Source organism: Crocuta crocuta, unplaced genomic scaffold (genome assembly GCF_008692635.1).
Source record: "Crocuta crocuta isolate KB4526 unplaced genomic scaffold, BGI_CrCroc_1.0 scaffold102, whole genome shotgun sequence".
In the NCBI taxonomy this organism is placed as follows: Eukaryota; Metazoa; Chordata; class Mammalia; order Carnivora; family Hyaenidae; genus Crocuta; species Crocuta crocuta.
This window is the reverse complement of record NW_027530019.1, coordinates 15131018-15144454: the sequence shown is the minus strand read 5'-3', so window position 1 is coordinate 15144454 and position 13437 is coordinate 15131018.

Sequence of the window (13437 nt, the reverse complement as noted above, 5' to 3'; positions counted from 1 at the left end):
TTAATACACAGAATATCCCTACAGGGCTTACTAACAGATCTCAGTTTAGAACAAGCCTTACTACCAAGTATAACCTCCTCTTCCTGGGTAATATAAAAAGAGAACTTAGAGGGAAATGAGAAAAGTAGCCTTTTAAGGAGTCACTATTCCATGAGGGAGAAGGAAAGTAGATTACCTTATTACTTAAAACCAAAGGAAGAGGGTTCAAAAGTGATCCATTTTAAGGATAAGAGGTGTCGGGGCGCCTGGGTGGCTCAGGTGGCTAAGGATCCGACTTCGGCTCAGGTCATGATCTCACGGTCCATGGGTTCGAGCCCCACATCAGGCTCTGTGCTGACAGCCAGCTCAGAGCCTGGAGCCTATTTCAGATTCTGTGTCTCCCTCTCTCTCTGACCCTCCCCTGCTCATGTTGTCTGTCTGTCTGTCTGTCTCTCTCTCTCTCTCTCCCAGAAATAAATAAAACATTTTTAAAATTTTAAGAAAAAAGAGTAAGAGGTGCCTACTTTTCCCAAGAAGACATCCAGAAGGCTAACAGACACCCGAAAAGATGCTCAACATCACTGTTCTTCAGGGAAATACAAATCAAAACCACAATGAGATATCACGTCACCTGTCAGAATGGCTAACACAACAGCTCGGGCAACCACAGATGTTGGTGAGGATGCAGAGAAAGAGGAACTTTTGCATTGCTGGTGGGAACACAAACTGGTGCAGCCACTCTGGAAAACAGCAAAAAGGTTCCTCAAAAAATTAAAAATAGAACTACTCTATGACCCAGAAATTGTACTACTAGGTATTTATCCAAAGGATACAAAAATGCTAATTCAAAGGGACACATGCTCCTCAATATTTACAGCAGCACTATCAACCATAGCCAAAGTATGGAAAAGCCCAAATGTCCATCGATGAATGGATGTTATGATAAAGAAGAGGTGGTATTCATATTCAATGGAATATTACTCAGCAATCAAAAAGAATGAAATCTTGCCATTTGCTACAATGTGGATGGAACTAGAGTGTAGTATGCTAAGTGAAATAAGTCAGAGAAAGACAAATATCTTATGATTTCATTCATATGTGGAATTTAAGAAGCAAAACAAATGAACATAGGGAAAGAAAAGCAAAAATATATAAAAAACAGAGAGGGGGACAAACCATAATAGACTCTTAAATACAGATAACAAACTGAGGGTTGTTAGAGGGGTGTTGGGTGGGGGGATGCGCTAAATGGGTGATGGGCACTAAGGAGGGCACTTGTGATGAGCACTGGCTGTTATATGTAAGTGATGCATCATGGGTTCTACTCCTGAAATCATTACTATACTATATGTTAACTAACTTGGAAGGGAAGGGAAGGGAAGGGAAGGGGAGGGAGGGAGGAAGGAAGGAAGGAAGGAAGGAAGGGGAAAAAGGAAAGAAAAAAGAAAAGAAAGAAAGAGAAAAGAGAACAAAACAAAACAATAGGAAGTGTCTATATGAAAGGAAGTTGGGCAGGTTATTTTCCAGTTGGCAATCTGTTTGGCCAGCACACCTGGGCTACCTGAGCCATGGAGAGATAAGTGGAGGGTGTTCTGGGAGAAGAGGCAGCCATGAAGCTACCTGCCGTATTATTTGACATGTCATAGAAAGATGACTTTCCAAAGGGTCTATAAGAGAAAAGTTGCTAAACAATAGCTGTCTATCTAGACTTCACCAAGAAGGCTGACCATCAGGAAAAGGGACCTTGATTTTGAATGGACAACTTTAAGAAGGGCTAAGGGAGTGGAAAATTAAAGTCAGATTTCTCACATCCAAAACTATGCATTAGGTAGGGAAGGACTTCAGAAACCCTTTAAAGAACCTACATATGAGAAGACCAGTAACTACTGGTTACAAAAGGCAATAAATGATTACCTTGAGCCAAACAAATGAAGGCAAAATGCCTGCTCACAAAAGGCAATAAATGATTACCTTGAGCCAAACAAATGAAGACAACTAACCAGTCAGAGAACTCAACCTCCCCACAGGCAGTTTAATAGGGAAGTGTTCACCCTTATCCTTTTCCTTCCACCTGGCCAGATGAAGAAGGAAACAGAGCTTTGAATTTAATTCAAAATTAAAATTTTGGGGTGCCTGGGTGGCTCAGGTGGTTACGCATCCAACTTTGGCTCAGGTCATGACCTCATGGCTTATGAGTTTGAGCCCCGTGTCCGGCTCTGTGCTGACAGCTCAGAGCCTAGAGCGTGCTTCAGATTCTGTGTCTCCCTGTCTCTCTGCCACTCCCCTGCTTGCTTGTGCCCTATCTCTCAAAAATAAATAAATATTTTTAAAAAACTTAAATTAAAATTTTGAGTGGTTCCTGGGTGGCTCAGTGGGTTAAATGGCCAACTCTTACATTCAGCTCAGGTCATGATCTTGAGATTCATGGGACTGAGCCCCGCATCAGGCTCTGTGCCATCAGCACAGTGCCTAATAGAATTCTCTCTCCCTCTCTCTCTGCTACTCTCCTGCTCACACTCTCTCAAAATAAATAAACTTTTTAAAATAAAATTAAAATTTTGAAACAATATAAGACAATTCTAATAATTAAAAATGGCTGAAACCCACTGCAACACAGCCAACATATTATTAAGGTACCTGCTGCTAACTAACTATAATGAAGTACTATAATAATATCATAATACACTGAAGAAGAGTAGTAATTAGAAGCTTATGCCCAAATTTTAAAAACTTTACAACAAATATAGTTAGTTATGTCTTCTCATGCTGTCATCTCTTTTAGAATGAGGACACCCAGATTTTCATATTTGATGTTGTCCCATTTTTCTCTCTCTTGTCTGGATTGTATTGTGGGTGTACACTCAGGATATTTATGCCTTTTGGTATGCCTTACAGAAACACAATAAAAGTGACTTGAAAAAATAATGTGAAGTCAGAGTCCTCAAGTGGTCTCTAGCCTACCCTTGCAATGCAAGAATTCAGATATCACAGGGTTCTTCTGTGTAGATTATGCAGGATGACTGCAGGACCTTCATGAACAAGCTGTGACTGATGGAGTAGAGATGTGGTTACAGAACTACTCAGAGAGAAGGCCCTGGAACTTTTCAACAGTATGAAATATGGAGGGAATTTAACCCAAGGGGAGATTCAAGATGCCTATTTCAGTAGAGAGTCAGGGGGTGATTTTATAGGTCACCATGGACAGCATCATTTGTAATATCCCCCAAACCATACCATAATACATGCACCAAATTCCACAAGAAGGGGCAATATAGGAACTCAAAGCACTGGGGAGAATTGTTGAAGTAAAATAAATTAGGAAATCAACAGGCACACTACAAAAATAAAAACTCAAAATCAGATTGTCATTAAAAAAAAGTCATAGCTGGTACAGAGTTCTTCTATGTTTCACTAACAACCTACAGGGAGACATTGATTTCATGAGCTGTGCCATCATAAGGCAACAACAAATCCTACAGCCCATGAAAGTCACCCCACCTCCCAGAAAAGTCAGCCTAAAGAAGAGATTCTAGACAGCAAATGGGCACATATCAGCACATGCACACACAAGTGTGCACACACACACACAACACAGACACACACACACGCACACACAATGTTTAATAAAAAGGTATTAAAATGAAAATGAGTGGTGGCATAGGAGGACTTTTAGGGACATCAAAGAGAATGTGAATTACTCTGAAGACCCTGCCAAGAAAAGGAATTTCATAGATTTCATTCACAGGGATCTGAACAAAAGAACACTTTCATGATATTTCCCTTTATTATTTATTAATCTTACCATTTTTATTATATTGAATCTCCAGGATAATTGTGGTGTGGAAGATTTAGTAAATATCAATGGTCAAAAACTTACTGTTTGCATTTTTTTAATGTTTATTCATTTTTGACAGAGAGTACAAGCAGGGAAGGGGCAGAGAGAGAGGGAGACACAGAATCCAAAGCAGGCTCCAGGCTCTGAGCCGCGAGCACAGAGCCCAATGCGGGAATCGAACCCACAAACCATGAGATCATGACTTGAACCAAAGTCTGAAGCTTAACTGACTGAGCCACCCAGGCACCCTACCATTTGTATTTATTAACTGGGAATTTCACTTAGACCAAAGTCATAAGTAACAGGAATTTCAGGTACCATTACAGGCATTATAGGAAGAAGAGGAGTCCTCTGAGGATGGGTCATTTTTATAAAATTCATAACAATATTGACAGCCTAGCACTATACATGGAAATGCTATTCTTCTAAAGCTAATGTTTCCGACCAATGTTATCACAGGAAATATTCTGAGTTTTTCTTTCTTTCTTTCTTTCTTTCTTTTTTTCAGTCAACAGTGATGAATTTGATCCAATACATGGCTCAAACCTTGTGACTACTGAGTAAATGAAATGGTAACTTTATGATGTTCAGGTCATAGTGCTCCGATATATTTTTGGTAAACTTTATATAAGATTTCCTATAGCCAATGAATAAATTTGGAAAGTTGTTGCAGAATATTCAAGCTGAGTATTTCGCACCCAACTTAGTTATGAAACCTGAGTAAAAATCCTAAAGTGATAACTTCTCCATTTTGAATATTTTCCTTGGAAAAAAAAGAGGAAGGTGAATTTTCTACTATAGGATGAGTAAAAAAAAGCTGAAATTTAATACATTCAAAACTAAATATCATTTATGAATTGGGAATTCAAAATCTCTCTGAATTATAGTACTGTTTGAAAGCTGAATAAGGAACTGAACAGGGATGCCATATGTAGCTTGACTAGAGACAGCACAACTGCAAATCAAGTAACATGCACTTTCACCCCCAAGGACCTGAGAAATAAGCAGAGACAAAATATTCGATGGCTTAAAATTTAGCTGTGGAAGATTTACTGCAGCTAGAGAAGAAAACAGCTGATCCCATGGGAAGGACGTAGGTGGCAATGTAGGGTGCAATTAAGAGCAGTGGCAAAGCTATTCACCATTACTATTTGTTTAATCCAGTCACTCTGAGCAAAGGTAGCTGCAACAAGGGAACTGTTCTCTCTACCCAGGTGTCTGGGGAATTCAGGGATTTCCAGCACAAAGACCCATCACTTGAAGGACGATGTGACAGAGGATTCAGAGAGATTGGTTGGCTAATGGACGGGGGAATAAATTCTCCCAGAACGCTCCCTGTTCAAACCATTGGAAATGGAGGCGCCCTTCAGATCATCTGTATGCCTGTTTCTTTTTTCCATTTTCAATTTATAATAACAATAACGACCTAGACATAGGACATTTCCTGGGCTTTAATGACTGTCTGAGGTTAATGGCCCTCAACTACACCTCAGGCCATCAACCCCTCCCAGCCGGTCATCAATCTCCAGGAAATATCCTGTTCCAGGGTCATTATTGTTTCAATATCAACTATACCTTAAAAGCTTTATGGATTCTGCAAATACAGATCTCTTGCCAATAGAGGTTATAAAACCTGTTTAGAATTCTGAAATTATCTTGAATTTGACCTCTCAGAGATGTTTTGTTTCAAAATAAAATCAGCTTAAGAAAACATTCATCTTTATCTTTGTTTATTTACATTTTCACAGGGAAAAGGTCTACTAAATATTACAAGGACCTAAACAAAAATCAATGAGTATTGGAAGAAAAAAAATCAAATATAAAGATGAGCACCCTCTCTCCTGAAGTGTAGCATAATTCAGTCTCTGAGAACACTATGTTATTTGTGAAATAGCTCCCTAAAATGCTTTATGTGTTTAAGTGTCACCAGACTACACCCTATGCATAGAATTTTCAAAATATATCCTAATTTTAAAATCTCATTTTTCACTTTCATAAGAAAATACCCCAATTTATACATTAATTCCATCCCCAGAATTGCAGAATATTCCACATGAGGATGAGCTGCTAAAGTAGGGATAAAATACAATTTCTGGAAAGGACAGCCTTTAAGATTCTGATTTGGCAGCAAAGGGGAGGATGGTAGTGGAGAAAGCATTTGAGATCTAGAGAGCTGGTACAAAGGATGGGGACAAGGCAAGTGATTAGAACCCAGGAAATCCAACAAATAGCAACAGGCGCACGCTCCAGTAAGCAGGCGGACCATATAGCTGTGAGGACGTGGGTAGGCAGGACTTCAGAGAGAGGAAGAAGCACTGGATGGGCCCAGCTCTAGGGAACAATTTAGGGTCAGAGACCTGTGCATCAGGTTCCGACAAAAACAGAGCCTAGTTGCAGAAGAGGTCAGAACTGTGTTCCCAGGTAGGTTTGTGACACAATTCTAGACCTTGAAACTGAGAAATAAAATAGGACACTGGTCACAGGAATGATGTACAAGCTCAGCGGATAGGCTGGGAGCACAGGAGCACATAGCCACAGAAAACAGAAAACAAGACTAGCTGTGTTCCAGGTAAGTTAGATTCCCATGATCAGTGAGGTGAGGGGTCATGGAGCCTGGCACAGAGCTGAAACTTACAGCAGAAAGTCAAAGAGATCACATAGAGCTATCCATTCCAATATCCCATTTTGAAAAGGAAAAAAAAAATTCTTAGAAATGACACTTGAAGATTTTACTCTAAGTCATGAAAGTGTGAAAACTGCAAGGTATCAGGACTCAAAGCAGAGAATAGAAGAAAGCAATCACTTCCCAGAATTTTCAAAATTAACTTTTCATCACAGGGAAATGAAACATTTACCTCAAAAAATAGAATGATGTATTATTGTTTTCCTACTAATCCATTATAACACTTTCTGTAAGGACCAAAGTTGATATACTAATTGGTACTGGAATATTTTAACAGTAAAATCAGGAAAGCATAAGACAAAAGGTGAATTTGAAATAGATCCTGTGATAAGGACTTGAGTAGAGTTTATTTGGAGAACTTCTTAGATGATTCTTAAACTCCTCACCTACTTTTAGAATTAGTGTAGAGCCAAGATTGGCAGGCAGATTTCTTCAGAGGGCTTTGCTGTGTCTATGTCCACAATGGGGTACAGACGGCTCCCTAGCCTATTGAGATGTGAACTCAAAGGGAAAGATGGGAGGGCTGCTTCTCTCTTTGCCTCATGATAAGTGAGGGAGGGGCACCTGGGTGGCTTAGTCAGGCGAGCATCCGACTTTGGGTCAGGTCATGATCTCCGGGTTCATGAGTTCAAGCCCCATCTTGGGCTGGTTGCTGAGCCTGCTTTGGATACTCTGTCCCCTCCCCTGCCTTATCCCTCCCCTGCCCATGTTCTCTCTCTCTCAAAATTAAATATAAATCATTAAAAAACAAAAAAAGATAAGTAAGGTAAGTTGAAAGATGACCCCCCCTCCCAACATGTCCTTGTCTCCATTCCCTGTGGATACGTTACTTCACATGGCCAAGGGTCTTGAAATGAGGAGATTACCCTGAATTATTTAGGTGAACTAGAGGTAACATTAGGGTCCTTATAAGAGGGACACAAGAGTCAGAGTGAAAGAAGACAATACGATCACAGAAGCAAAGCTCAGAGAATCAGAGAGATTTGAAGATTATACACTTCTGGCCTTTAGGTAGAAGGAAGGGGCCATGAGACCAGGAATGCTTTGGCCTTTAGAAGCTGGATGGAGCGCCTGAGTGGCTCAGTTGGTTAAACGTCTGACTTCGGCTTGGGTTATGATCTCACAGTTCATGAGTTCAAGCTCCACGTCCAGCTCTGTGCTGACAGCTCGGGAGCCTGGAGCCTGCTTCGGATTCTGTGTCTCCCTCTCTCTCTGCCCCTCCCCAGCTCACTCTCTGTCTCTCAAAAATGAATAAACATTTAATAATAATAATAATAATAATTAATAATAATAATAGAAGCTGGAAAATGCAAGGAAAAATATTCTTTCCTAGAACTTCCTGAGGAAAGTAGTCTTGCCAACACCTCCATGTTACCCATTGGGAACCATGTCAGACTTCTGACTTCCAGATCTGTACAGTGATAAATCTGTGCTGTGTTACACCACAAAATTTGTGATTTATTTTAGCAACAATAGGAAAATAATACAAGAGAAGGGTTTTGGTGAGCCCATTAGGAGATCTTACTAGGTGCCCTTGAAAGCTTAGGGAATATTGGAGAGCACTGTCTGTCATCTAGAAAATCTAAGGGCATGATAGAGGTTAGCTAACTGCTCTGACAGCAGAGTAAACAAGTGGGAGTGGGCCTATGTTCCAGAGCCTGTTGAGACAAAGAATATGTGACTGTGTCTGCCTGCACAGGATTGTCTTAGGTCTCATTCCTGAGAGCCACCTACAAGGCCAGCTTCGGGGACATGGGACTTGTGCAGTCACACAAGAACCTGCATTCAAAAGGAATCTATACTTGGTTTAATGTTCTGCTGTCACTGGCTGAACATTCTTAATAATTTCTGAGAGAGCAGTCCTGCATTCTCAGAGTTCCACACAGACTGAACTCAGTTCACAGAGTTCTACAAATTATGTCACCAGTCCTGGCCACCTGGAAGGGCAAGTGATCAGCAAAGAGAAGCTGGCATGATGACAAAAGTCTTAGCGGCTGAGGGAAAAGCAAATGAACGACTGGATTAGACATGCAATCGTCCAGGTCAAAGCTAGAGATTCCAGTTATGTCGTGACAATGGTTAGGCAACCTCCAACAACTTCTTTGAAGCATCCACAAGAGAAAGCATCAGGTCTCAACTTCAAGCAGGCCCTGCGGGACATGGTGCCGGCGCACAACAGAACCGGTCAAGTAAGGACTTTAAAGTCTCCTTTCCTCTTTTACCTGGTAGGTGTCTGAATGAGTAGCCAGCCGGTGGAAAGGAGAAGCAGACGTGCTCCCTGTGGAAAGAGATGAAAATCAATAAGCCCTTTCCCCGCTGTGATCTTTCCACCCACAGTAGGCCTCAGGGGCCAGCAGGCAGAAACCTCCACTCCATACCAAGTGCAGAATTTTGATTATGGTACTGGATCCTTTGATTACTGAAGTGGAACACTGTTTTGTGACTGAAAGCAATCAGAAATTGTCATGGGATTTCCACATTTCTACTTAGGGGAAGAAATAGATCTAATGAAAACAATTTAAAAGAACAATGAGAGAGGCATGTGGGTGACTCAGTTGGTTAAGCATCAGACTCTTGATTTCAACTCAGGTCATGATCTCAGGGTTGTGGTATCAAGCCCCGTGTCTGGCTCTGCACGGACAGCTTGGAGCCTGCTTGGGATTCTGCCTCTCCCTCTCTCTCTGCCCCTTCCCTGCTGCCTCGCATGTGCATGCGCTCACTCTCTATAAATAAATAAATAAACAAACAAACAAACAAAAACAATGAGAGACCAAATCACCTATAGATTGCAGTTATTCAAACAATGGTTACATAAGTTAGAGTGGAGGAATTAGGGACAAAAACCCTCTTATTGTAAGTGTGGTAGACATCATTCACCAAGAAGATTTAGTATTGCCCTTATAAACCAAAGAGAAAAAAAAAAAACATAAAGGAAAAAAGAACTCTAATATGTAATTTCCACTGAGGGAAAAGTCATGATAAAAACTTGAGCCTCCATTCCAAATGGAAACATAAAGTAAAATATCTCCCCTGAGATGGCTGATAATAATGCACAGTTTGGACAAGCACTGGGGGCTTCCTCCTCCCATCCATCCTTCACTGCTCCAGAATTATCTTTCTCAAATACAATGACCATGTCACTCTTCCACCTAAAAGTCTACAATGCCACTTGGGTGCTTTAAGATGAAACCCGACATCCTGAGCACAAACACTTGGTGGTCCTCAGCTGACCTAGCTGTCCTTTGCTTCATATGCTTTTAGAACACTAATCCCCAAACTTTACTCACATTCACAATGTTTGCTACATTCATCTTCCCCCAGAATCGCTGTCTACTTAATATTTTTCTTTAAACCAAGGACTGTTTTTACTCAAATAAATTTATTCTCATTCAAAGCAATGTCTCTAAATCAAGTTTTTTTTAAAGTTTACTTATTTATATTTTGAGAAAGTGTGAGCAGTGGAGGGGCAGAGAGACTCCACATTATCAGCACAGAGCTTGATGTGGGGCTCAATCCCACAAACCATGAGATCATGACCTGAGCTGAACTCAAAAGTTGGTACGCTTAACCAACTGAGCAACCCAGGTGCCCCTGTAAATCAAGTTTTAATATACTACTTATAGCATTACTAAATATTAACTATTACTATTTAAAATTAATCTTTAAAATAAAAAATGTTATCTCCATGCCCCAGCTAAATCTATCAGTTACACAACCAATTGTTCATATAACACACCTTCTGATATGCTACTTTGGGCAAAAACTACAGTGAGTTTTTACCACTCACCAATGAGCATACTATGCCGTTGAATCTATTATTCCCTCCTCTTAGAGTAGCCTTTCCTACTATCTATAATGTTACTCTCTTCCTTTAGGACGCAACTCTCTCCAAAAGGTACCACTCCTTTGAAGCTTCCCTAAATCATAAAGTTTGATGCTCCCTCTCTGAACGCCAAAGCAACTTTATTCTGCCTACATTATAACACTTATCACAGTGCAGAGCCTTATGAAACTGAGTATGCTAGTCATCTTTGGGTTATCCTGTTATCTACCTAGGTGCTCAGAAAAATACTAAATAAATGAAGAATAATGAATCATATAACCAAAGCTAAGCTAAACATGTCATTTACAGTATAAACATTCCACCACAGTATTACTTCTGCTAAGTAAAAGACATCCTAAAATCTCAATGTATGAAAGACTTCTCTGTAATTATCAAAAGGGACCAATAAGCAGTTTAAAGGTATTCCCAGTACTCGGTAGAAAGAACACAGAAGAACTGAGAAGGGAGTATAGAATTATACTAAATTTTAGTGTAAAACTTTTACAAAAGTCTGCTTGCAGAGGCTCTAGTTATCCTTTCTAGTTATGCTTCTAAGGAATCCTCCATTTAATGATCACTTTCTAACTGCAAACTTTTTGAACTAAAGCTAGAGAAGCAAATTTAAAATAAAGCAAATGGGGCANAAAGCAAATGGTTATGAAAGCAAAGGTCAAGCATGGTTACTTTAGAAGAAATGACCTCACTGCAAACAAAAATTATGTCACTAATATGTGAAGTACCCAGAATAATAGCTCCATACTACCAGCCCTGTGTTATCATTGAGCTAATGCCCTTTTCCTGTTACACTTTCCTAGGCTTACAGAAGAATGAACCAGAAAATGTTGAGAGGTGTGGTCTCAGGTTCAGCACATTGTTTAAAAGTCTTTTTTAATCCCAATAAGACATGTAATCTCTCTGGTCTTTCCTCATCTGTAAAATAAAAAGCAGTTGACTGATAAACTAATGAAAAGACATTCAAAACTGGCACAAGTTATGTGTCTACTTTAATATGCTGGTTCTTTCTGAAAAAATATAATGACTATACAAATATATTCTCTCAAGTGCTGTTATTTAGGCAGACAGAGAACAACCTGAATGTTCATAAATTTGGTCACAGTTCACCATTTGCTGAATACCGCATGTAGGCTGACTTGTATCACCCCCAAAATTCAAATGTTGAAGTATAAATACCTAGTACCTCAGAATGTGACTTTATTTGGAGATAGGGCCTTCAAAGTAGTAATTAATTTTAAATGAGGTCATTAGGGTGGGCCCTAATCCTATATGACCTATATCCTTAAAAGAAGAGGACATGAGGACAGGGACACACACAGAGGGATGACCGTGTGAGGACACAGAGCGGACTCAGCAGTCTACAAGCCCAGGAAACAGGCCTTAGGAGAAACAGTCCCTGAAGCACCCGGATCAGGACTCACAGCCTCCAGAACTGTGAGAAATACACTTCTGTTGTTTAAGCCTCACTGCCCATGGTACTTTGTCATGGCAGCTCTAGAAAATTCATACAGGTACTCTCCAGGCCTTCAAGAGCAGTTAGGTATGCAAAAAAGTAAACAGTGTGGTAAGAGGGATACGGTGAGGCAAATTATGAATGTCATCAACCTGGGAAACGTTCATAAAAAATATTAAGTGAAAAGGCAAAATACCACAGTACACCTATTCTATGAAAACTATAAAAAAGGGTTTGTTAACAGGCAAAAATAAGTAGATTAAGTTTTAAAAGAAAATACATAACCTTTTGCCAATTTAAACTACCACAGTTTACTGGTTATTAACTAATGACAATATTAACTACTGGTACATTCTCTCTCTCTCTCTCTCTTCTCTCTTTTGCTTCACATTTCAGTTTAGTTCAAGTTTCTGCTTCTGAAAAAGCTATTCTGAGAAGGATTCTGAAAGGAAACTCAAAGAGATTTCATGAGCCTAAAGACTGTACAGAAATAGTCACTAAAAATAAGGACATAAGGAAAATAGTGTACTTGATTCTGTATTTGAAAACTGATCTAAAATGAGGTTCTAGAGCCTTGCCTGGCTATGAGCCTCAAAACCAGGCTCATTTATAAAAATATCCAGGAAGATTTTGCCAAAGTAAAGCGAGGACAAGTGAGGTGAGCAGAAGAAATAGGTCTCTCTCCCCGGGAAGCGGAAGAAAGAACCAGGGCCCAGGAAGCTTCTCAGGCTTATGCATCCCACCAGGCCCCTCGCAGTAGGAGGGTGAAGCCCCAGCAAAAAGAGCCCAAATGCCCAGCCTGTCAAAAGACGAGGTTTTCACAGCAGACTTCCACATAAAGACCACTGCATCCCTGGGAGCAATGCAGCAAAATCTGCATCTCTCTGGCAGCGACTTTGTGCAGGGCAGGGTGTGGCCTGCAAAAGTTAAGAAGGTGGAAACAGCTGCCCTAAAGCTGCACTGGGTGTTAATCAAAAGCCACCTCCCAAATAGCAGGAAGGCTTCTACAAGGACCTTAATCTGCCCCCAGTGCCCTGTTTCTACCTTGATTTAGCAATTCTCACTAGTGGCAATCTGTTGCCCTCCTCCCACTCAAGGCCCCAAGCTTGGGGTTCTGCTGCCCCTATGGGCTTGCCTTTGGGAGCCCCTCAAGGAGAAAAGCTCCCCAGGAAGGAGACAGAGCTTTATTTTTATCCCAGTTAAAGCCTCTATCCAATACATTAATCGCCAAGATAACCTTGGTCCAGGGCATTTCCTGGAGAAGCTATAACCAGCTGGGGTTAATGAACTCTCCCTACCATTAATTCCTCCGAGAGGCCATTGGCCTGAATTGTTACTTAATTACTCTTCTGTGTACAGCTTCATAAAGCAATGAAATGCCTTCTTTCAGGAAGAAGGGAGATGGTAATGGGGGTCATCAGAGGCCATTAATTTTACAAATAGTTTGTTAGAAACTACACTATGTTAAGAAGTCACTCTGGCCCACAAATCAACTCAATGCAGCCCTTATTAAGTCAAGATCTGAAACTTCAGGTTTCCGTGACTTGCACACACAAAAAGTTACAAATTGTGCAGAATCTGGCCAAAATGTACATACCAGATAAGGTCAATTTACTCATGTATTCTGTTGCTTGTGTTACCCCTTCCTC